Source organism: Arvicola amphibius, chromosome 2 (genome assembly GCF_903992535.2).
Source record: "Arvicola amphibius chromosome 2, mArvAmp1.2, whole genome shotgun sequence".
In the NCBI taxonomy this organism is placed as follows: domain Eukaryota; kingdom Metazoa; phylum Chordata; class Mammalia; order Rodentia; family Cricetidae; genus Arvicola; species Arvicola amphibius.
In genome coordinates, this window is record NC_052048.2 from 134649919 (window position 1) to 134674642 (window position 24724).

Genomic DNA, 24724 nt, shown 5'->3' on the forward strand with positions numbered 1-24724 from the left:
TAAGTTACATCCCCATCCCCACAGCTCACTATCTGCTGATTACATCAACTCATGTCTGTGCTCCCTGTAAGAAAGATTAATTTTCCCAAGTGTATTTACATACAGTTTTTTAATATTAGCAAAAGTACTTTTAATTTATTGGTGAGGTCATGAAGCCACTATCAAGTAAGTATGGAGGTTATTAAGTAACATTTTGGAATCAGGAAGGACTCCCTGAGGAATCAAAATGTTTTTATACTTCTTGTGAATGTGGTGTTATTTTTACTTTAGTTTTGTCCAGAAGGACAGGATGAGCTAATCCACACAGACAGATATGGACTGGGGAGAAGAGATCACACATGGGAAAGCCAGTGTTCAGCTGCTGCTTCCCTATTGTCCTGGAATTAGGGAAGTTTACTCTTCCATTTAATGGTGCCACTTTCTAACAACCTCAAGGTCAGAACTTCCCTTTACCAGGTGACATGGTAATTATGGGTCTAGAGAGAGATGAGCTGATGACATTTCTTCCCTATAACTACTTCTTAGGGCCTCATTCCAAATGGATGTTTATCAAAGGTCCTGCCAGTTGAGCGTTTCAATTTCTCTTCATTATTAGTAGGAGTTGTAATTGGTAGAAGGAAGCAGAGTTTTCTGTAATAAAATAATTAGAGAATTCTCTGTTTAAAATTCATTTTTGAGCCTTATTGTATCAATAGCAAACACAAGAAATTCCTGTAGACAAAAATATCAGTGTAATGATTTATAAAAGAACACAGATTTCCCTTGCTGTGACCTCTGATTGTAATATATGTGACCGTATAAGGTTGTCTATTGGAAAGAGGACAGGGCCTAGCAGAAGTGTGGATAGAGAGACAGTGAAAGCTAACAGGGTGAAGGTGATCAAGGGTATTTTGTATTGTATGAAAATATAATGATATCTATCTCTTTTTACAGTAAATGTGCATTCATATCTCTGTAAAGAGTGACCCCAAATGAAGTATTTTAATGAGCATATCTGCCTATGGATTCTCCTGAGAGTATACTCTTATAATCCTATAAATATGGTTCCTCCTAGCTAATGGCAGTTGTGTTAAATTTCCAGCTCTCCCACAAAACACCTGAAATGGCTTAGAGGGTAAAACACAAAGAACACACATTCACTGGTCTGCAAAAGTACATTTATAATATTAAGATGTATATATGTTTATATAAATTATATTTTATATTTTCTCATTTTTTACTTTTCTCAAACATATGCATTGATTTATATAAAACTTCACCAGGACTATGCAACAAATATTAATTAATTTAGTGTTTATCAGTATTTTTCTGTTCTGTTAAGTTTGTGTATGCTTGGGTATTCTTTGGAGTGTTTCATGGCTTAGTAAAATGTAAGATGGTCTTAACATTATATTAATATGACTGAGATTTTTTATAGATTTGGTTATTCTATTGTAATAATTTCTAATGAAGTATATATTTTTTGGTTATCTCAAAGGATCTAGACTCCTACCTCACTTATTCATTAAATTATTTTTTTCTCTTCATATTTTATTTTTCTAAAAAAGAAAAAACTATATAAATTCTTTTAATGTTACCTTTACAAAAATGTAAACTGAGTAATTTTTTGTAGGAGTTTGAGTGTTTCATTAAAATGAATCAATTTTTAATATTTTAAGTTATCTAAGTTGAAAATTGTTACACTGCTACTGTTATAATATTGAGTAAGTTTTCATTAGCAGTAAAAGTATTTTCAGTTCCTGAATTACTTGTATCAAATTATTTAAAGTCAAAATACCTAAAGTTTTTTAATAGTTGCAAAATACAATTGTTCATTAAAATATGCATATTCAAAATATGACAAGTAAATTTAAGTTTAGCAGATGAATGTCCTAAGTCCATTTTACTATTGCTGGAATATCATTTACTAATAAATACAGGAGACTCAAATGGAAAGTGAAGTCAGGTGTGGTGACACACACCTATGAACCCAGCACTTTGAAGGCTAAGACAGGAACTTCTGTGAGTTTGATGGAAGTCAGTCTGAATTAAGGTTGAACTGCTCCTTTGTCTCTTATCTCTCCCCCACACAAATACAACAAAATTATAGTGGTAAAGAGATTCTGTAGAATTGTGAAATCATTGTTTTAAAACTGAAATAAAACGATGCCAATATATGTCACTTACTCACTAAACACAGAGCATCCACACCGTGAAAACCAAATGATGGAAGCATGAGTTTCTTTGCAAGCGTCACAAAATGTTCAGTTTTTGTTGTGTAATTCATTTTAAGAATCTACACTGATGCTGATGCACTAGGCAGGACCTTTGTGGATTTGATCAAGTCATCCAGGAAATAGAGATTTTATTTTAGAAATATATTTGATATAACTGTTTTCACTCAACGCTGTTTCATTTACTCATGACAGCAGCCTCAGAACACAGTATGCTATTGATCTACTCTTAGTCCAGGTAGTCTACACACACACACACACACACACACACACACACACACACACACACACACACTTCCAGTGAACATTTTCACGTCTTTCCCAGACTTACACCCTGTGACCTGTGATCGAGCTCTTGGTCTGACTTCTTCCCCACAGGCTCCGCAGTGACACTGCTCCTGCTGCTTCATCGCAGGCGAACTGGCTCGGAAGTGTGAGACTGCAAAGTTCTAGAGAGCGTCTGTGTGCTTCCAGTGACAGGTGATCTAAATTCAATTTCTAAAGAGTAACTTATACATTACCAGTGAACTAAATTTATTTCGTAAATAGAAACTTATTCATTTTAATTATGTAAGTTTATCAGGTAATAGCTATGAATTAATACCTTATTAAAAAGTAGTTACTATTTGTTCCTGCTGGCAATATGTATTTCATAAAGATCTGCTCATGGAACTCATTCGAGTGACTAAGATCCTCATCTTTCTGAGATTCCTGAAGACTTGTTAATATCGCTGACAGTGGACAGTACATCAGCCAGCACCACCTATCTTATGATCTGAAAGTCACACAATCACTCCATGCTCTCTCTGAGCAGTCACACTGCTTTTAGGTCATTACTCACTAAATATGGTAAACTTAAATGAAAATGATACTTTTGATCTAGTATGTTTTTATGTTCATTATGTTATTATCTCCTCAGAGGAATGCAAAGACTACCATAAATTCATTAAACAAGACTGCTCTAAAATCAAGTACTTTGATAATGAAGGGGAAAGTGATTTCTTTCAGAAGAATGTAGAGTTATGAGGAAACAGCTTGTTGTTTTTGTTGTTATTGTTGTGTTGCACGTTTCTTCGACAGCTGCCTGCCCAGTCTTTTGGTCTGGAGCCCTTTAATAGTGACGGCATCCGTACTATTTTGAATGTTTATGAATACACTTCTGTTTACTCTTTACCACTAAGTACAACTTAAATTAACGTGAGTGCCCAAGCACTGCATTTTTTTAAAAAAAAAATAAAACAAATGACATTTCTCAGTTCATGTATATATTGACAACTCTGTTTCTACCCATGTTAGCTGTGGTTTTTTTGGTCGAGTCTCAACTCTAGTACACCCCAGAGAAAGATGCCACATAAGAAAGAGTAGGTGACAAATATTTACTAGGCAAATGATGTGAAGTAGAGATGTTTAAGTTCATACCTTTGAGATAAAAAAATTATTGCCATCTTTAACATCTATTAACATCTTTTTATTTTATTTATAATGCATTGCCTTATTCATAAATTATAGAGGTGTAGTTAATAAAAATGATTATATGTATAGAGTTTATCCATTAGCAATTTTAAAATTGGAATGTGCTACAGTTCTTTCAGTTTAGAGATTGTCTTGAATTGTTATCCTTAGTAAATCAGATAACGCATTTTCTTTCTTTCTTTCTTTCTTTCTTTCTTTCTTTCTTTCTTTCTTTCATATTTACTTATTATATTTTCCACATATACGTGTTTTACCTACATGTTCATCTGTGAACCACTTGCTTGCAATATCTGAGAAGGCAATAGATTCCTATAACTCGAGTTACAGATGGTTATGAGCCAGCATGTCTTTGCTGAGAATCTAGCCCAGGACATTTGCAAGAGAAAAATATGGTCTGAATCACTGTGCCATATTTCCAGCCTGTGAACTAGAACCTTTAAAAAAAAACAGAGCACCACTGTGCAGCTACTGTTTAACTGTAAATTGGTGGGAGAATCACACGTTTGACTCTGGCAATTAGACTGAATCTATGCCTTTACTAGATAAAGTTTTTTGTTGTATTATTTGTTTGTTTGTTTTTCAAGACAGGGTTTCGCTGTAGTTTTAGACCCTGTCCTGGAACTACCTCTTGTAGACCAGGCTGGCCTAAAACTCACAGAGATCTGCCTGCCTCTGCCTCCCAAGTGCTGGGATTAAAGGCTTGTGCCATCACCACCCGGCATTAGATATAGCTTTTTAAGAGCAAACACAATGTATATATGTAAAATGTATGATTTTTGTTGGCATATTCATGGGGATGTTATAGCGTGGCTGTTGGGGCAGCTGGCCCAATCCTTGCGTTCAGGGGCGTGGCTGCCCCAGGGGAGAAAGGTACCTTTAAAAAGAACCGGTCCAGGAGGGACGCCCCTTTTTTTCCCCCGCGTCATCCTCTGCTTCGCTGGACCCTTGGCTCTGTAAGTTTCCTTATTCTCCTTTTATTAAAACTGATTTATTTTTTTTTTTTTTTTTTTTTTTTTTTTTTTTTTTGGTTTTTCGAGACAGGGTTTCTCTGTGGCTTTGGAGCCTTGCCTGATTTATTCTAAAAGGACTATTTTTGGTTATTTCCAATTTCTAAATTCCGCCGACCGCCGCTACACGTGGCTTCATTTATTGACTTCTGAATTATTTCTATATATTCATGCATGCACATATATATGGAATATACAAGTGAATGTGAAAATACAATTAGGCACTCTTTCTCACAAGAATCTTGGTTGGTATAGTTTTCTAGTTCTCTATTACAGAGTTGATTTTAAAGTTACAAATTATGCTAATTTGATAAAAATCTTAAAGGTAACCAGGTTAAATAACTAACAAAAGCACAGAACCTAAGACTTTTTGTTGAAATTATAAAAACTGTCTCAGTGTTGGTGAGATATGATAGCACTGGGGCCCTTGATTTCCACTGCGTGGGGAGGAATCTTTTTTAAAACAGAGATTCTAAAACAGGTTCACTATGCGGTCATCTTTGGCAAGTTCATGTTCGTCACATTGTGTTAAAAGCAGTGTTTTTCTTAGTGTCACATGCTCTCTCTTGTAGGGGTCTCCACGCTCCACATCTTCAGATGTGAGTATTTAGCCTTTGTAAACTACAGATATCAGGAAAGCAAAATGGGGCTATGGCCAAGAGGGGGGTGATCGTGGGTAGCAAAGGAGAGAAGAACAACAGGGTACAAGCGATCTTATCAGAAAATGGAAAAGGGTGGGCTCCTTAGCAGGGAGGAGAGAAGTACATATAGAAGGAGGTGGGAGGAAGGTACAGGTGAGTAAGGAGGAGACCATTGATTTGATAGGGAAAAGGAGAAAATGGATGATTCTTAGTTAAAGAGGAGGTTATATATACAGAAGATGGAATAGGTAGGTAAAGTAACAAGGAATAGATTAAAAACCCACAGGAAACATACTATTAATGATTTACTCCCCATCACTGTCCTGATGTGAAAAATAAAAAAAAAAATAACATTTGTCTTGATAGCTGAATGTTAGTTCTTTAAACCAGAAGTAGAGTTCACACCAGTTTTAAATGGGATGGAAAGTAAACTGGGAGACATCTAGGAGCATTTATAACAATAATGGTTATACAATTAATACGGTGTGGAAAGTGCACTAATGACCTCCAAGGGTATCATTGTCTTTAATCCCAGATTCTAGGGTGGTGAGTTCATTGAAAAATAAAAATAAATATATCCCACTGATTAAAATAGTGGGATTATCATAAATTATCAACTTTGATTCCATCATAATTATGAATGAAAATATGGATAGTTGTAAATTCAAGGTTATTAAAATTATGGAATATAAAACTGACTCACCTCATTCTTTTGGATTTCTTTGGTGATTTTCCCCAGATCAACATAATTTTTAATCAGTTGCACAAATATGATTATGCTCCTCTATTCTCATCACTGCTGTTTCCAGTGTTAACTATAAAATGAGGCAATGTAAGTCAGATCAGTAGGGTTCAATTTCTAAGGCATGCAGTCTAGGTGCAATACAGGCACATGAAGTGTGCACTCTGTGTCAGATGTGGCTGAGAATGCTGTATATCCTGGAGATCTAATAAGAGTATATAGAAACATAGGCCAAGTCTAATGTGGAACTTCAAAAATTAAAGAGATGGGTTAATCAAGAAAAAAATAGGCCAAAGAGAATGATGATAAAGACATACTGACCAGTGAAACAAAAGTTTGGTAAATACTCTATTTTATTTCAAATATTTGAAATAGGTTTCCACAATCATCTGTATTGGAATCTGGTGCCCTCTTGAGGAAGATACCTGGTCAGTCGTCCTCATCAAGTTAGACGAAGAAACCTAATATGGGCAAGGTCGACAGAACCACAACATATGGGCTGCTCATGCATGCTCCAGCATTGCCAGGGCATAAATATCCTTTTTTTATTTCCTGTTCTTAAGGTAAATACAATTTCTACGTATGTCCTCATTAAGGATTGTCCTTAAGTTCCAAGCTGGATTTGGAGTCCTGGCCAATATGTTTCTCCTTGTTTTCTATACTTTCATAATTCTACATCACAGACCTAAGCCCACAGACATGATCTCATGTCAACTGAGCTTCATCCACATAGTGCTGCTCCACACTGGAGTGGATATTTGGCTTTGGGTCATATTTGGGTCACTAAACATTGATAATGACTTCAAATGTAAGACAGCTTATTACATAAGCAGGGTGATGAGAGGCCTCTCCATCTGTATCACCTGCCTCCTGAGTGTGTTCCAGGCTGTCACTATCAGTCCCAGTTCCTCTTTCTTGGCAAAATTTAAATATAAAATTAAAAAGTACATGATTTCTGCTTTCTTATTTATTTGGTCTTTCAACTTGTCATCACTAGTTACTGAATCATCTATTCTGGTGTTTTTACCAACATGAGTGAGACCAAACAGATATAGGTAACAAAATTCTGCTCACTCTTCTCAATGAATTACATCACCAGGGCACTGATTTTAACAGTGGCAACCTCCAGAGATGTATTTCTTGTAGGACTTATGCTGGCCACTAGTGCATATATGGTGATTGTTCAGACACCAGATGCAATGCAGGCATCTTCACAGCCTTAACCACCTGAGAGCATCTCCTGAGAAAAGAGCCACCCAGACCATCTTGCTGCTGGTGGTTTGTTTTGTGTTCATGTACTGGGTGGATTTTATCATCTCATCCACTGCAGTTTTGTTTCGGATGTACGACCTAGTCACCCTGAGTGTTCAGAAGTTTGTGATGAATGTCTATCCCACAATAACTCCTTTGGTACAAATCAGTTCTGATAACAGAATAATCAATATGCTGAAACACATACAGTCTTTGTGCCACCATATTTTAAAAAGAAAATTTTTCTCATTTTTAATAAATGATTTATTCTTTGTTATATTTATGAGTATTGTGTCAGCATGTATGTATGTGTGAATTCCTGGTGCCCACATGGTCAGAAGAGGCCATTGTCCTATTCCCTGTGAGCTGTAAATACAGACAGATGTTTGCGAGGCTTTATTCTGGTGCAGACACAACTAATTGTTCCAAAAACGTATTCTTCTTAAACTCTGTAATAACTAAAGTAGCAAACCAAGATTCTTAATAATTTAAATAAAATTTGTGGTATTACACATGAACATTCTTGTGACAATTTTGTTGCCAAGTGCTATAGATTTTTTTAAGTTCACTGTATACCATAAGTTGAAATTTCCACAGGATTCTCTTAGTCTCTCTTCTTTACTTTACATAATAAATCTTCCCTGATGCTGAGTACTCAAAGAAAGTTCTTTGCTGATGCTGACTTTTTACGTTTTTCTTTGAAGGGAATTTAATCTACTCTCAGCCATCAAAAATAGTTTAAATATCCCATTGCATCTTTAATACTCTTTCCTAAGTGTAGTTTCTCTGGATCCACAAAAATACTGTGAATTTAAATTTTCCCTTTTTACCACAGTTACTTAATGAAAATTACATGTGTCTGTACATTTACACTTCATCAATACTGACATATTATTAATAAAACAAAACTTGTTTATATATGTTGTACAGTGTGATTTTTGTGTACATGTGAATGCATGTGTGTGTGCACAGATGAAGGATGTGTGTGCATGTGTATGTTGAGGACAAGAGACAGCATTTGCTGTTTTTCTTTTTTTTTCCCTCATGGTTTATTTTTTTTATATTTAAAAATTTCCATCTCCTTCCCTCCTCCTCCCCCCTCCCTCCCCTCCTCCTCCCCCCTCCCTCCCCTCCTCCTCCCCCTTCCCTCCCCTCCTTCTCCCCCTTCCCTCCCCTCCCCTCCACCCATACCTCCCCTCCCTCCCTCTCAAGGCCAAGGAGCCATCAGGGTTCCCTACTCTATGCTAAGACCAAGGTCCTCCCAACTCCCCCCAGGTCCAGGAAGGTGATCGACCAAGCTGAGAAGGCTCCCACAGAGCCCATCCATGCAGAAGAATCAGAGCCCAGAGCCATTGTCCTTTGCTTCTCAGTCAGCCCCCGCTGTTGGCCACATTCAGAGAGACGGGTTTGGTCGCATGATCCATCAGTCCCATTCCAACTGGAGTTGGTGATCTCCCATTAGTTCTGTCCCACCGTCTCCATGAGTGAACGCACCCCTCACGTTCCTGACTTTCTCCCTCATGTTCTCGCTCCTTCTGCTCCTCATCAGGACCTTGGGAGCTCAGTCCAGTGCTCCAATGTGGGGCTCAATCACCTTCCCCATCTGTCGCCAGCTGGAGGTTCCCTCACGGTCCTGACTTTCTTTCTCATGTTCTCTCTTCTTCTGCTCCTCATCAGGACCTTGGGAGCTCAGTCCGGTGCTCCAATGTGGGGCTCTGTCATTTTCTTCATCTATCGTCAGGTGGAGGTTCTATGGTGATATGCAAGAAATTCATCAATATGGCTATAGGAACTGGCCTTTTCAGGCTCCCTCTCCTCAGCTGCCCAAGGAACTAACTGGGGGCGTCTCCCTGGAAACCTGGGAACCCCTCTAGGGTCAAGTCTCTTGACAACCCTCAGGTAGCTCCTTAAATTAAGATATATGCTTCCCTGCTCCCATATCCACCCTTCCTATATCCCAAGCACCCCATTCCTCCGAGCTCCCCTCGTTCTCCCCTTCACACTTTTCTCTCCCCATCTTCCCTTGGCCCAGTCTTGCCCAACCCTCAAGTTCCCAATTTTGCCTGGCGATCGTGTCTGCTTCCAATATCCAGGAGGATTACTATATCTTTTTTTGGGAGTTCACCTTCTTATTATCTTCTCAAGGATCCCAAATTTATAGGCTCGATGTCCTTTAATTATAGCTAGAAACCGATTATGAGTGAGTACATCCCATATTCATCTTTTTGGGTCTGGGTTGTTTTTCTTCAGAAGGCACTCACCTTGGTTTTGATAGTGTCTCTCATTGGTTAATAATAAAAGTTGTTAGACCAATAGGCAGGCAAGATAAGATGACATGGGACAATCAAACTGGGAACTCAGATGAGGACAGGCAGAGTCAGGGATATGCCAGCAAGCTGCTGAACAAACAGGGTGTGTAGAAAATGAGGTAAAAAGCCTTGAGCCATGTGAAAAACATAGAAATATGGGTCAAATTCAATGTAGGAGTCAGCTAATAATAAGCCTGAGCTATTGGTCAAATATTATTAAATAATAAAAAAAGAAGAGGATAAAGATGAAGAAGAAACATCTATAGTTAAAGACTGTGCTTTAAATTTATTCAAGTACTCCACTATTTTTTACTACATCTAAAATAAACCCTGAAACAGAGATTTGAAGGTTGCTTCACAGAGACTAATATATGAGGCACACAACAGATGATCTATATTGGACCAGAGATGGAATAGTTTAAATGAGATGTCCCCTGAAACCTTGGGAATTTAAACACTTTATTCCCAGCTGATGTTGTTACATAGGGAGGTATAAGTGGTGTGACCTTTAAGAAGAAAGTTTGTCACTGAAAGCAGCCTTTGATTACTTAAGGACTTATGTCATTTCCAGTTCTCTCTGCTTCAGGTTGACATTCCAGAGGTAAACTCTTAGCTTTCTACTCCTAAACTATGGATGACTCTTACTGGCATGTCTCCCTGTCATGATGAACTCTTAACCCTGTGAAACCATAAACGAAAATATACTCTTTCTTTGTCTGAAAATAATTAGGAAGAAAGAAAAATAAAGAAAATGTTATCTCATCTAAACTGCATTTTATAAAGTTATATTTCTTAAAGACCACACAGATGTGAGGTGGTGTAACTGTATCATAAGCAGATAGGCTGGGAGGTGACTAGTAATGTAGGTTGTAGCATGATTAATAAAAACTTAGACACATATTGGTGTTCAACCTGAAGGTCAGAAAAGCAAAACACCCAGCCACTGTTGTACCATGTAAAGAATTTCACTTGTATTGGTTTAATAAAAACACCGATTGGCCAGTAGCCAGGCAAGAAGTATAAGTGGGATAACAAGAATAGAAGAATTCTGGGAAGAGGAAAAGTCAGTCTTCAGTTATCACCCAACACAGAGAAGCAAGATGAGAATGCCTCACTGACACAAGGAACCATGCCACATGTCTAACACAGACAAGAACTATGGGTTATTGTAAGATGCAAGAGTTAAGGAATAAGAAGTCTGATCTAATAGGCCAAACAGCTTGTAATTAATGTATGCCTTTGTGTGTTTCTTTTAGACTGATTAACTATAGGACTGGGCAGGACAGAAACCACTGTCAATACACTGGCTCTTACCTCTACCTCAGTTTGAAATGATTCTTCCTCCAGGAATCTCAGAATAAGTCTGTATCTCTGTATCTGAGAGCTGTCTTCTCTCATTTTATATTCCTCTCTAGTGCTGGGGTTAAGGGTGTGTACCACTCCTGCTTAGCTTCTATTGCAACCAGTTTGCCTAGTGTGATTAAAGGTGAACATCACTGCTTCCTGGCTTACCGGTGGGGCTGTTTTACTTTCTGATCTTCAGGCAAGCCTTATTTTTAAAAGACCAATGAAATATCACTACATTTTACCTTTTCGTGTAAAATAAAAAATAAGGCTATAACTAATATAAGAAAACTATATATGTTAAGTACAAAGACTATTTACAATATATACAGGCAATAAATAATACATCAACAATGTCTATTCCATTTGCATTTGACAAATTCAGAGAATATACTCTATATCTATTATTTCTTGGTAAATACAACATTGTGTACCTAATTTACTTTCTATTATAACTTGATTTCTGCCTCAGGTAAACAATGAAATCGATAACTAAAACTATCTAGTCTTCAACTCCTTTAGAACCAAGAAGGAAATAATATTAACTGAGTGAACAGGAAGTGTGAGCAAGCAACATTCAAAAATTGTGAGAAATGATAGAAACAGCTGGCTGACAGACAGTCACCCAAAGTTCCTCTGTAATGTTGGGGTAACTGTCGTCAACCTACAGTTGAGAGGTTTTTTAAATTCCCTTAGTAACATGAGAATAGAATATGATTTTGTCTTTTGAACAGAATTATAAGGGCTTCGTTCCAATTTATTTAAAAGTTTCAGACTAGTAACCTGTCTTTTCTGATTTATTTGTATCAGCACAGAATGTAATGGCTCCAGTTATTGCTGTGTCCCATACAATGCAAGAAAAATCCAATTAGTTCTCTATATAATTCAAATGCTCTCACTTTTAGGATAGTTGTTTTTAATCATAAAAATTTACAGCAAGGTCTTTACCAAGACTGGCTTTTTTCCCACAATTTGTTAATTTCAGCATTACTGAATAGTACCACAATTTCTTCTACATCTATTCTTGATAATTGACAAAGTCTCAATTTTCTTATTTTAATTAGCTCAGAGACCTTTTCCACAAAAGTATTTCATTTTTTCCTAGTTTATGTGGTCAGAATATCTATTCTGAGATAACATCTTCCTTCTGCTTTACAATTCTTGTAGGGGAATGTTTGGACAGTAATATGACAAAAATACAGTTAAGATTTGGTCCACAGGATCCTCATGTGACTCCTGTAATTTCTCTTCAATCAAAGTCAATTCCCTCATAATTTCAGTTGATAGTTCCCTGGGACTATTAAAGCTCTTGTCACCATCTAAGGTTTGTTTAATCAGACCATCAGGTTCCATCCCAGTAGTGGGCCATAGCTGGGAAATGTCTGATAGCAATCTCTGGAGGTCATTAAGAGTCTGCAATTGATCTCTCCAAACTTGTACCTGTTAAAGTCTAATTTTTATAAATACATTTCATAGCCTAAGTAATTAATAGAATCTCCTCTTTGTATTTTTCATGAACAACTTTTAATCCCCAAAAAAGAAATTTTTTCTTACTTCTACCATTCTCTCTAAAGTATCTACATTTGAATCAAATATTCATCATGTAATTTTAATGATCGATTCAGGAAATTGCTTACATATCATTTCCAATGTTGAACTTACAGAATATTGGCACAGGGTGGGGCTATTTAACACTCCCTGTTGGAGTACCTTTCATTGATATCTCTTAAAGAGTGAGCATTATTAAAAGTAGGAATTGTGAAAGCTATTTTTTCTGTCTCTTTCTTGTAAAGGTATAGTGAAGAAATAATTTTTTAAATCAATAATTATGAGATGCTATTTTTTAGGCAATAGGGAAGGCAATGGATACCAGACTGCACAGAGCCCATTGGCTGAATCACCTTATTAACAGCTCTTAGATCTGTTACCATTCTCCATTTTCCAGATTCCTTTTTAACAACAAATACAAGAGAATTTCAAGGGATGTTTGATTCTTCAGGATGCTGAGCATCTAGTTGCTCCTATACCAGCTGTTCTAAAACCTTCAGTTTCTATTTTAGTACAGACAATTGCTTAACTCCTATATGAGTTCTTAGTTAACCATTTTAAAGGTTGGGCTGTTGGTACCTCTGAGAGTAGGCTAGTTGTTCTCTGTTTTTGTACAACCTGAATGGTCAGTGTCTTTTTTTTTTAATTTTATAATGCCTTATAATACCCTTCCCAGAAACATGAGTTGATACAGTCCATTTATGAGACTGCAAGAATGTTAATATGGGTATTCCATTGTTGTAACAGATCACCACCACATAAATTCACTGCTATATTAGCCACATGTTGGGGCAGCTGGCCCAATCCCTGCATTCAGGGGCGTGGCTGCTCCAGCGGGGTAGCATTCCCTTTAAATAGGATTGGGGAGCCGGAAGGTGGCCCGTTCTTTTGCGCTGCCCCGCGCTCACCTTCGGCTCCGCTGGACCCTTGGTTCTGTAAGTTCCCTTATCTCCCCTTGTATTAAAATTGAGTAATTATAAAAGGACTATTTTTGGTTATTTCCAATCTTCGCTGCTTCATCTGGCGCCCAACGTGGCTACATCCACTTAAAAACCTTACGTGGGACAAACCGCGACTCGCTTCGGCCCCGCCGCCCGGCCGGTCATCCAGCAGCCGGTCGTTGGGAGTCCCGCAGGCGCGAGCTCCCCCCTCCCTCCCAGACGAAACCGCAGCTTGCTCCGGCCCGCCAAGCCACCTGAAACCAGGCCTGCTGCTTTGCTCTGCCCGGGAGCTGTTTGCCCGGCCTCACGGGCTGCTCTGCGCTGCGGGACCAGAAACCGAGGCTCGCAGTGCGTCCCAATAGCCAGGTACTCGGCTCCGCGCCCCACGCAGCTCGTGCGCCCCGCCGCACTCCCCCTCCCCACACCTCAGGGCGCCAAGTCGCCCGCCAAATCGTTTGTGAAGTTCTTGCAGGGAACCGAAACCCCGCCCCGCCACTTCGCCGCTGCTTCCCCAGCTACTGTGCTCTGCGCAGGACGCCATCTTTGGTTTCCCAAAACACGTGAAACTCGGGGCCCTGCGCCATCTAGTGGCAGACAACGGTAATTACAGGTAATTTTTCATTTGATTAAAAATCAACCGTTTGGATTAACAATGTCTGACAATATCACTATTAACGGATTCTATAATTTGTTCAACTACATGATGACTGAATTTTTGAGCGATACAGATGTGGTTTCCCTTGGCTGGATATTTACAGGGCTTAGTATCTTCTTTATTTTTGTTTGTTTCATTACAACGTGGTTGGAAAATAAAAAGGAGATAGAGTCCTTACAGGCAGGAGCTAAAAAACTAAACAAGGACATAACTGGTTTGGAAAACACTAATAAACAGCTTGAAAAGATGGTTGCAGCTCTCAAGGAAAGGGATAATAGACTTTCCTCTGAGATGGCTTTGTTACTTGAGAAATTTGGAACTTTTGAGGAGAAGTTTGAATTTCATGAGGAAAGGAATAACAGATCTCTCTCTGAGATGGCTTTATCACTTGAGAGAAAAATGCAAGGTATGGAGTCAGGAACAACGGATCTGAATCATAAGTTACAATCCCTGTCGGTAGGAACTGAAACATTATCTGAGGAGATTCGAACCGTTAAATGTATTAACAAGACTTTATCAAAGAGCTATGAAAGATTGCTGGACAGAATTTCAATACAAGATGGCACCATTCATGCCATGAAAATTCTGTCCAAGGATGAGACGTTATCGGTATTGGACAAACTTCATACCCTTGAATCCTCTATGAAAGCCTTGGAACATAATACTGGACAAGAGATTGAGGCATTGCAGAAGGCAATGGTAAATAGATTTGAAAAGATCGAGGAAATTATGGACTTTCATGAACAGTAGCAAATAGTACAAAAGAAAGTCCCAACCCCATCGAATAGAACTCTCCGGGATAGCTTCAATAGAACTCTACCTATTTTCCCAGTGATAACTACAGAAAAGGTGACTGGTTCTAAAAACCCTAAGATCACCAAGGAATATACATGGAAACCTATCCGTATGAATGATCTGAAAGAAATTAAACAAGATGTTATGAATTTTGGGATGCATAGCTCCTTTGTTAAGGAGATGCTAAAGTCTTGGTCCCTTACAATTAACCCAACCCCTAGGGACTGGTTGGACCTAGTCTCAGCTGTGTTAGAGAACGGTCATCAGTTGAGCTGGAAGTGCATGTTTAGACAAGAGGCTAGGCTTTTAGAACAGCAGGAAAGATCAAAGGGAGTTGACATCGCCCTAGATCAAATTATGGGTGAAGGACTTTATTCTGATCCTCTAGAACAAGCTAATTATGATGAACACACTCTATCCATATGTACTACCGCAGCCTTGAAGGCTTGGGACAGGGTTCAAGACCCAAGACAGAGAACAGAATCATATATCAGAGTTAAACAAGATCCGAGAGAACCATTTGTGGACTTTTTACATAGACTAACTAAAGCTGTACAAATAGGGATATCTGACCCAGAAGCAAGGCAGGTAATAATTGAGTCCTTGGCTTATGAGAATGCCAATGTAGAGTGCAAAAGGGTTTTGACGCCCCTAAAGATCAGATCAGCACCCCTGGAGGAATGGGTCTTACATACAATGAATATTGAATCGAATGAGCTTCACGCCCATCACGCCGATAAGTGGGTAGAAAACGCCATTGCCAACGGTACAAGAAGATATCAGAATACCAAATGTTTTAATTGTGGCAGAATGGGACATATGAAACGGAATTGCAGACAAAGGACTTACAGAAATAATAATAATAATAATGCCTTTGCCAGGAATAACAGGAATAGAAGGCCTCAGCCTTCAGGGTTATGTAGGAGATGTGGGAAAGGCAGACACTGGGACAGCGAATGCAAATCATCAAGAGATAGGCAAGGAAATCCGTTGCAGGCGGGAAACGCCATGGGGGCCTCTCGCAGGCCCCCATGGCAAATGTGGTCCAGTCATTTCCCATTACAATGGAGAACATGCCATGTCAGGACAATTAGAAATCCCCATGTCTGCTGTTGGAAGCGAAAATAGCCCAAGAGATGAATTACATGTATTTTGGCAAACTTCTATAAGTGATCAAAGACCAAAGTTAAGAGTGTGTGTAAATGGCATTTTCATTACTGGCCTGCTGGACACAGGAGCGGATGTTAGTATCATTACTCCAGAATCTTGGCATCCGTATTGGCCACTACAGGATGTAAATGTTCGACTTTTGGGAATTGGGACCCTATCTCGAGTAAGGCAAAGCACTAGATGGGTCGAATGCATTGGTCCTGAGGGACAGATAGGAAAATTAAGGCCATATGTAGCTAATATTGCAGTAAATTTATGGGGTCGTGACCTATTGCAGCAATGGAATACTCAAATTAACATTCCTGCTGCCTCTAGAGCATATATTTCTGAGGAAAACATCAAAAGGTATTACAGATGGCGAAAACCAGCCATTCGGGCTGTACAAGAACACAAACCAATGGATGCCCCTCCAGAACCACCAACGGCCCTACCTCTAAAATGGTTGACTGAGAAACCGATATGGACAAAACAATGGCTTTTATCTGAGGAAAAGTTGCAAGCTTTAGAACAGCTAGTACAAGAGCAATTGGATGCTCAACATATAGAAGAATCTACCAGCCCTTGGAATTCTCCTGTATTTGTGGTTAAGAAAAAATCTGGTAAATGGAGAATGGTGACAGATCTCAGAGCTATAAACAGGATTATTCAACCTATGGGCTCTCTGCAATCTGGACTTCCTTTGCCTTCTTTATTACCAAAAGGATGGCCTCTCATAGTTATTGATTTGAAGGACTGTTTCTTCACAATACCTTTATAAGAAAAGGATAGAGAAAAGTTTGCCTTCACTGTGCCTACTTATAATAACTCTCAACCTACCAAGAGATACCAGTGGACCGTCCTCCCACAGGGCATGTTGAACTCTCCTACCCTGTGCCAATACTTTGTGAATCAACCATTACAAATAATACGCAAGATGTTTCCCAAATCCGTTGTTTATCATTATATGGATGACATATTATTGTCTGATTCAAACATGGATACCTTAGAGAAACTGTTTGAAGAGGTAAAAACAGTTCTACCTAAATGGGGATTACAGATTGCTCCCGAAAAAATTCAGAGAGGAGATTCTGTTGATTATCTAGGTTATAGAATAGGTTTGCAAAAAATTAAGACACAAAAGGCACAAATTAGGAGAGATCAGCTGCATACTCTTAATGACTTTCAAAGGTTGTTGGGAGACATTTCCAGCCTTCGACCGGCTGTTGGGATAACACCTGATATGATAGTTCACTTAAACAAAACCTTAGATGGGGAAAGAGACCTAAACAGTCCCAGAGAATTAACAGCTGAAGCAGAAAAAGAACTGACAATGATTGAAGAAAGATTGCAAGAAGCACATGTGGATAGGGTGAATCCAGAACTCAGTTGTATTCTCGTTATATTGCCTTTAAAAATTTCTCCTACAGGAATTCTAATGCAAAGAGATGATATTATTTTAGAGTGGCTCTTTCTACCTCATAAGCCAAGTAAGAAATTAAAAACCTATGTGGAAAAGGTTTCTGAACTAATCATAAAAGGTAAATTGAGACTTCGCCAACTAGCAGGCATAGACCCAGCAGAAATCATAGTGCCTTTCACCGCTGATGAGATACGAAAATTGTGGGAAGATAATGAACCATGCCAAAGAGCTTGTGCTAACTTTTTAGGAGAAATTAATAACAACTATCCAAAAAGCAAAAGGCTTAACTTTATAAAGAGAACTTCTTTTATTCTTCCTCGAATTGTCCGTGATGCTCCGATAACTGGAGCCCGCACGTTTTATACTGATGCTAATAAATCAGGGAAGGCAGGCTACAAATCAAATCAGAAGACTTGAGTAAGGTGGAACAAAGTCCTTATGATTCTGTCCAAAAGGCAGAGTTATTTGCCATTCTTATGGTGCTAAGGGATTTTAAGGAACCTCTTAACATTGTTACTGACTCACAATATGCAGAAAGAGTTATCTTACATATTGAAAATGCCGAATTCATACCTGATGATACTGAACTAACCTCATTGTTTATCCAGGTACAAGAAATGATCAGGAACAGACTTTGCCCTATGTATATAACACACATCCGATCCCATACGGGTCTGCCAGGTCCTTTAGCACGTGGCAATGCAGATATTGATCAGCTATTGATTGGTAGTGTGCTGCAGGCTTCCGAATTTCATGAAAAGCATCATGTCAATAGCAAAGGCTTGAAAAAAGAGTTTTCTATTACATGGCAACAAGCTAAGGAGATTGTAAAGAAATGCCCTACTTGCTCTTTCTATAACCAAGCACCACTGCCTGCAGGGACTAATCCAAAGGGCACCAAAAGGAATGAAATTTGGCAGATGGATGTGTTCCATTTTGCAGAATTTGGAAAATTAAAATATGTACACCATACCATTGACACTTATTCAGGATTCCAATGGGCAACTGCTTTAAGCTCAGAAAAGGCCGATTCAGTAATCACTCACTTATTAGAAGTCATGGCCATCATGGGTATACCTGCGCAAATAAAGACGGATAATGGTCCAGCTTATGTCTCTAGAAAAATGAAACGGTTTTTTGCCTATTACAATATTAAGCATGTTACAGGCATACCCTACAATCCTACAGGTCAAGCAGTCATTGAAAGATCAAATAGGATGATAAAGGAAATGTTAAACAAGCAAAAGGGGGTGGAGAATACCCCCAGAAATAGATTACATAATGCTTTACTAACTTTGAATTTTCTCAACGCTAATGAAAAGAGGACAATGGCTGCAGAGAGACATTGGATAATGGAAAAGTCTGTTGAATTAAATCAACCAGTTTATTTCAAGGATGTGCTAACCTCACAATGGAAGCCAGGGGATGTGCTGCGCTGGGGAAGGGGTTTTGCTCTTGTCTCCACAGGAGAAGAAAAATCGTGGATACCATCAAAATTAATAAAGGTTCGGTTTGAAGAGGAGAAGCCCCTTGGAAAAGAAAAATAACAATTCATGCACAAGGATGGTGACCATACTGATGGTAAGAAACCTATAGTACGGGGCAGGGTTCTTTTCTTATCCCCACAGGAAGACGCTCACCTTCAAAGGACCTGAGGGACCCTGCATACCTTGAATATTGATGAATTGGAACCAATTGCAACCCAACAAGGATCAGCATTAACATTGGGTAAGCTCGGTGAGTATAAAAAACAATTTTTGTATGTGTGTCAATATGCATTTCTTCATAGATATTCAGAGCTGGTTTCTTGGAGTTGGACTCTGGCCCAGTCCCTCTCCAATTCCAAGCTTGTTTATAAGAGATTTCTCAGAGTTTCTGTCTCAGGTTAGGAGTAAAATTATGAGACAGAATATTAATAACAATAATGTTGATAATGGTACCAATATATTTGCCTTCTTTGCCTTCATTCATATCTATGGTTGTTTTTAATGCACCTTTCATTGAAGATATGCACGTATACGTCTGTATGTGTCCTTGTAGATAATGCTTATCTCTCTCGCAACAAATGACAAAATTTTTTTTTCTTCAGTAATCTTTGCAGTTTCCAGGATGAAGACGGGGCCCCGCAACATCAACTCCAACTGGTTATTATGACGTCATGTTTTAGTAGCGCTAATATTTGGCCTCTTTTTTGGTACCAATTGCACAGAATACTTTTGAATGGTGCACATTTTTGACAACATTCTGGCCTCATTTTTCAAAAAAAAAAATTCAGAGGCTGGACACATTTTTCCTAGACGAAATGTTACCCTGGGTATTCTACCATCATTTGCTTTCACAGGAACCCCTGGGAAGAAAAGTGGCCCCTATGTCAGCTGGAAGCAATCTTGGATGACGACGCCCCCCCTCCCAACAAAGTTTACCCTCAGATTTAGGGACACTAATTGGTGGCTGGTATAGGGTGGTCGGGTTGTGGAAGGCTTTATATGGACTCAGGGGTATAAATTATGTGTATATCTATATGTATTTATAAAAAAAAGAAAAAAAGGGGGGAGGGAGGGATTAACTGGTGATCTGAAGGAATACTTGATTTTTGTGAGTTATTGTTTTTCTTCCTTTTTTTTAAAAAAAAACTATATGAGTGTTGATTCTTGTATATTGATATATTGAACATTGTATGAGAGTATGATACTACCTCTGTTTGAAACAATTGTTATATTGACATTGTTTACCATATTGCACTGTACATTTCTACCTCAGATATTATTTATGTAAGGACCCTGTTTACATTTGGAAATCATTGTCTTCATTTTTTGCACAGTTGTTTATTCTATTAGTCATACAGTTACATAAGTGTTGAGAATTATATGTTGGTCATATTTATATTTAGGACAATCAGGTTTTTTAGACACATAGAGGTTGTATTTAGTATAGATAGCATAATCTTCAACCTCTTTGAAGAACTGTAGAACATGGCCTTTAATCTAACCTACAGTTTTGTATTTATGAGACACAATCACTCCTGGCAACAATGCTCTACTCCCGAGAGAACGTTGAGCACCAAAGACACTCCACTGGGAGTTTGTCTTCTACTTGGCAGAACTGGCCTTGGGGCAAAGAAAAGCCCATACCTCCATTACTGACTAAAGTACGAAATATCCATAAGTGGATAAACAGAATTGTCTTATCTTGCCAAGACAGGATAGGATAGTTCTACTAAAGGTTCCTTGCCATTGTATAATGGTATGTCAGGTTTTTTCAGGCCTCAGCCAAAGTTGGTTGCCTCAACATTGCTATCAAGACTTCGTGTGGTTGCCCAGGTAGTCAATTGTCTTTGTCTTCTGTTGCACATTTTGGAAGTTTCTTGTTTGTGCTTCCTGGTTGCTTTGGTAATTTTACTCTCCTTCTCAGATCTTTGATGGGGTTGAAGATTAGATAATGGTAGCTACCTTCTAGATTATTTAGACTTCTCAAAGTAGAGTGATTAGAAAAATTCTTCGTTATATACTTCTTGCCTGATATTGTTTACTTTTTGTAATTTTATATGATCTGTTCCCATTGTATATAGTTGTATTTGGTTTCTGAATCTGTCTTATTTAGACAAAAAAGGGGAGATGTTGGGGCAGCTGGCCCAATCCCTGCATTCAGGGGCGTGGCTGCTCCAGCGGGGTAGCATTCCCCTTAAATAGGATTGGGGAGCCGGAAGGCGGCCCGTTCTTTTGCGCTGCCCCGCGCTCACCTTCGGCTCCGCTGGACCCTTGGTTCTGTAAGTTCCCTTATCTCCCCTTGTATTAAAATTGAGTAATTATAAAAGGACTATTTTTGGTTATTTCCAATCTTCGCCGCTTCACCAGCTGTTCTAAAACCTTCAGTTTCTATTTTAGTACAGACAATTGCTTAACTCCTATATGAGTTCTTAGTTAACCATTTTAAAGGTTGGGCTGTTGGTACCTCTGAGAGTAGGCTAGTTGTTCTCTGTTTTTGTACAACCTGAATGGTCAGTGTCTTTTTTTTTTTAATTTTATAATGCCTTATAATACCCTTCCCAGAAACATGAGTTGATACAGTCCATTTATGAGACTGCAAGAATGTTAATATGGGTATTCCATTGTTGTAACAGATCACCACCACATAAATTCACTGCTATATTAGCCACATGTGGCTTCAGAGTTTTTCTTTGTCCTTTCATCCCTATTAATACACGCCATCTTTTGATTTGTTTTTCCTGAGATAGGGATCCAATTCCTAGGAATTGAACATGTGCCTCCTGAAGAGGCCAATTTGGATGCCAACATTCTGGAGCAAAAATAGTCACATCTGCACCAGTGTTAATAATCCTTCAATTATAATGTTATTTATTTACACAATCAGATTTGGTTTTGAACATTTATAGAAGCCAAGAAAAGTATATATTTTCTATTGTCTACAAAAATCTTTGATTCATCGTTCATTGCCATTTAATCATTCAGAGTAGTATGTTTTTTTATAACATGCACTGGATTTACTAATTTCCTAGGGGGGCATGTCCTCCACAGTGACTGGGAATGACTGGACCACTTTTGACTGCAGGAAGCTGTGTGGGTATTGTACAGGATGACAGCAAGCCATGATTGCCACATAAATTCATAGGTGGAAGGTCAGGGCTGGATAAGAATCTAAGCCAGAGTGGCGCTCATTTTTCTTCCAAACCCAAGTGATTAGGTTTGGGTATAGCTCTGGCCTGTTCCAGTGGCAAAAAGTCTCAGGAATATAACTTTTTTCATGAATTTGTAGCCCAAACATTGGGTTCCAAATGTTGCAAGATAAAAACCCAGAAACAGTATTAGGGTTCAACTTGAGGTTAGAAAAGAAACACAGCTAGTGTTTGACTATACCTCAGTGTGAAATGATTATTCTGTATTCAAGAATCTCAGAATAAAACTGTCTGAAAGCTGTTTCTTTTCATCTTATATTCCTCTGTACAGCTGGGATTAAAGATGTGTACCACTACCACCTGGTGTCTATAGCAAACAGATTGGCTAGTGGGATTAAAGGTGAGTGTGACCACTTCCTAGTCTGTAAATCTGACCAATGGGACGATTATACTCTCTGATCTTCAGGAAAGCCTTATGTATTAAAAGACAAATAAAATACCACTACAGTAGCTCAGTTGGTAGAGTACATGCCTGGAAAGAATTTTATATGTGGAATACAATGAAAAATATAAAACTTTCAAATTATAGGTCTAAGAAAGACAAGAACCCCAAGTCAATGGCAAAGATAAAACCTTCAATAGAACCATGAAATAAAACTGCTCCAGTAATGCACACTCAAAAATAAGCAGGAAACACAGAACACATGAAAGAAAATAATAGAAAAGAAAATTTCAGATGAGACCACATACAGGTCCAGGGTGAACTTCCCCAAGCTGTGATAAGGGATCATGGTCTTGAGCAGAGCCATGATGGACTGAGTGGGACAAGGAGACTGACATGCATGCTCAGGGTGGCCACAACTATAGTGAGCAAATGTATTATGGAGAGAGAGAGAGAGAGAGAGAGAGAGAGAGAGAGAGAGAGAGAGAGAGAGAGAGAGAGAGAGAGAGAATTCTTCATATGCTGTGGACAAAGGCATATCTGAAGAGGTGAAGACAGTGAGGAACAGGCTAATGTGGCTTGATTGCCTCATAACGCCATGATGAAGTCAATGACTGTCCTGCAGGGATCATGTCTGGGGTCTTTGTTTGGTGTATCCAAGTTTGTGATGATGCCCGTGGCTCCTAATTCCACCAATGCCCTAGAGGATAGGGCCTTACAAAATTGATCTTGCCCATCACTGGCTACAACACTATGGAGTACTGGTCTTTTCCCTCACCTACTGAAGCAATTAGGAGAGAGAGTCCTAAACCTCTCTTGGACAGCACAATAGAGATGAACTTATGTACTCGGGCACGGTTGAGGGCATGAGAATGGGAGAGCAGGTCAAACCTGTTATGTGGCTATGTGGTGAAGGAAAGACCCTTCCCCATTCTCTTAGCCCACTACAGCAGGTGAGGGACCTGATACAAACCTACCCACACCAATTTTAGCTCACAGGAAAGTGGAGCCTTCACCTTCTGACTAGAGCAATAAGAACAAATGTTGATCAAGGGGATTCAAAATGGAAAGGAAGATATTAAACTTTCTCTTTTTTGCAGATGATGTGATTGTATACATAAGTGACCCCCCCAAAACTCTACTAGGGAACTCCTACAGCTGATAAATGCCTTTACTAATATGGCAGGAAAGAAGATCAACTTAAAAAAATCAGTAACCCTTCTAAAGACAAATGGTAAAGAAGCAGAGAAAGGAATCAGAGAAAGATTAGCCTTCACTATTAATGACAAATAACATATAATATCTTGGGTTAACACTAACCAAAGTAATGAAATACTTGTTCGACAATAACTCTAAGTCTTTGAAGAAAGAAATTGAAGATACCAGAAAATTAGAAGATCTCCCATGCTCTTGGAGAGGTAAGATCAACCTAATAAAAATGACAATCCTATCAAAAGCAATGTATAGATTCAAAGCAATCCCCATCAAAATCCCAACACAATTCTTCACAGAACTTGAAAGAATAATAATAAACTTCATATGGAAAAACAAAAAAAATCAGTATAACCAAAACAATCCTGTAGGTATCGTCATCCTTGACATCAAGCTCAATTATACAACTATTGTAATGGAAATAGCTTGGTATTAGCATAAAAACAGACAGGTTGACCAATGGAATCAAAACAAAGACCTGAATATTAATCTACACATGTATGAACATCTGATTTTTGACAAAAAAGTTAACAGTATACAATGGAACAAAGTATCTTCAACAAATGGTGCTGCCATAACTGGATGTCAGCATGTAGAGGAATGCAAAGAGATCAATATGTATCCCCATGCACAAAACTCAAGTCCAAATAGATTAAATATAATATAAATCCAACCACACTAAGCCTAACAGAAAAAAAGTGGGAAGTAGCCTTCAATGCATGAGCACAGGAGACCCCTTCCTAAATATAACACCAGTAGCACAGACACAGAGCAACAGTAAATATAAGGACCTCTTGAAATTGAGAAGCTTCTGTAAAGTTTGTTGACACTGTCACAAAGACAAAAACACAGACTACTGAATAGGAAAAGATCATCACCATGCACACATGAGACAGAGAACAAATCTTCAAAATATATTAAAAAGTTCAAGAAATTAGACATCAAAATT

General features: G+C 38.5%; 1 pseudogene; it reads left to right on the forward strand.

Moving 5' to 3' along the window:
- The first annotated feature begins 6658 nt into the window (after window positions 1-6658).
- LOC119807331 lies at window positions 6659-22771 on the forward strand (annotated as a pseudogene).
- Window positions 22772-24724: the final 1953 nt, after the last annotated feature.